Source organism: Babylonia areolata, chromosome 22 (genome assembly GCF_041734735.1).
Source record: "Babylonia areolata isolate BAREFJ2019XMU chromosome 22, ASM4173473v1, whole genome shotgun sequence".
Lineage (NCBI taxonomy): Eukaryota > Metazoa > Mollusca > Gastropoda > Neogastropoda > Buccinidae > Babylonia > Babylonia areolata.
This window is the reverse complement of record NC_134897.1, coordinates 43,696,384-43,698,408: the sequence shown is the minus strand read 5'-3', so window position 1 is coordinate 43,698,408 and position 2,025 is coordinate 43,696,384. Positions and strand designations below refer to the sequence as shown.

Sequence of the window (2,025 nt, the reverse complement as noted above, 5' to 3'; positions counted from 1 at the left end):
AGAAGAAGTAGAAGAAGAAAAATCAATTCATTATAAAAAAATAAAAAAAATAAAAAAAAACGCCGCCACCACCAACGTAGAAAACCTAACACTAGCAGACAAACACACCAGGATACAGACACTCCATCTATCACAGACTGTCACTCCAGATTCTTCTTCTTCTTCCCTTCCCTTCAACGTGGTAGCTGCGAGAAGGCTGAGGAGTGGCTGGGAGAGACAGTGAGAGAGAGAGAGAGAGAGAGAGGGGGGGGGGGGGCGGAAGAGTGAGAGGGGACGCCGGATGGAGGTGGGGGGATGGCGGGGGGGGGGGGGGGGGGGCAACGTCAGGGAACTGACCCAGCGGTTGATTCTAATATCGGCAGACTGTTTTCCAATTCTTTCTCTTAGTGGTAGCAAGTTGAAGACGACAGGACCAGAGACGCTGCCATTGCTTGGAGAGGGTGGATGGGAGGGAGTGGCGGGGGGCGGGAGAGGGGGGGGGGAGGGGGGTGGAATCTAGATCAGTAAGAATCACTGTCTGGGTTGCTTATATCTAGGGCAGCGTTAATTTATTCCCCCCCCCCTCCCCCAACCCCAAACTCGATTTGTTGTTGTGGGAACTTCACCGTGTCACTTCCTATCCGGCAGCGTGGTTTAGTTTGGGTTGGTATGGTCAACAGTGGCCATCGGTTGGCTGGTGTTATTAATTCTGCTGACTGTGAAAATTGCATCCTGCTTGGATGTTGGCCTTTCGTGTGATGATGATTGCGCCAACGGCCATACCACGTTGAAAACACAGGTTCTCGTCCGATCACCGAAGTTAGGCAACGTCGGGCCCGGTTAGTACTTGGATGGGTGACCGCCTGGGAACACTGGGTGCTGTTGGCAAACTTTTCTCAAGGCCTGACTAAGCGCGTTGGGTTACGCTGCTGGTCAGGCATCTGCTTGGCAGATGTGGTGTAGCGTATATGGATTTGTCCGAACGCAGTGACGCCTCCTTGAGCTACTGAAACTGAAACTGATGATTGCGGTTAGCGACCACTGCTCAGCATGAAGACTTAATTGTATTTTTGTTTTTCATAGCAGATACATGGATGTCTGCTTTCGAAGTTAGCTGTCTGGGAATTCGCTTTATCTGTATTTGTATCTCTTTTTATCACAACAGATTTTTCTGTGTGAAATTCGGGCTGCTCTCCCCAGGGAGAGCGCGTCGCTACACTACAGCGCCACCCCCCTTTTTTTTCTGCGTGCAGTTTTTCCTATCGAAGTGGATTTTTCTACAGAATTTTGCCAGGAATACCCCTTTTGTTACCGTGGGTTCTTTTACGTGCGCAAAGTGCATGCTGCACACGGGACCCCAGTTTATCGTCTCATCCGAATGACTAGCGTTCAGACCACCACTCAAGGTCTAGTGGAGGGGGAAGAACATACTGACGACTTTACCGTGATTCAGACTAGTGCGCTCAGGTTCTCTCGCTTCCTAGGCGGACGCGTTACCTCTAGGCCATCACTCCACTCTGCATTGTATTGGATTGGATTGGATCATATTGTATTGTATTGCATTGCATTGCATTGCATTGCACTGCACTGCATTCTGTCAGTTATATCGTACTTAGCTGTGTTGTATTAGATAGGACTGGATTGGATTGCATTGCACCGGATTGTCACAACATAAGAAAGTATGGCTGCTCTACTTGGGGAAAGCGTTTCGCCACAGTACAACGCCGCCAATATATTTCTATGTTTTCATTTCTCTTGTCTGCAAGTGTACTTCTTTCTTTCTTTACTTATATATTTATTTATTTGGCCATTTGTTCATATATTCGTTTGTTTATTTTATCTATTTACTTTGGTGAGTTGATTAACGCTTTATTCAGTCTGCTCGTTCATGTACCTGTTTATTTGTGGGCTTTACATATTTACTAATTCAATGGTTTAAAGGTATTATTTTCTGAGGGCAGGATAAATGTGTGACAGTGTCATGCCGAGTATTTGCACACTTTCGGTTGTCTGGGTCACCCTTTAGAATACAACAAGATGGGGAAA

At 47.1% G+C, this 2,025-nt stretch overlaps 1 non-coding gene across 1 annotated transcript; it reads left to right on the top strand.

The window, feature by feature from the left end:
• Positions 1-748: 748 nt before the first annotated feature.
• Positions 749-867, top strand: LOC143297538 (5S ribosomal RNA). Its single transcript, XR_013057287.1, has one exon. It is a non-coding gene; the product is annotated as a 5S ribosomal RNA (ribosomal RNA).
• The last annotated feature ends 1,158 nt before the right edge of the window (positions 868-2,025 follow it).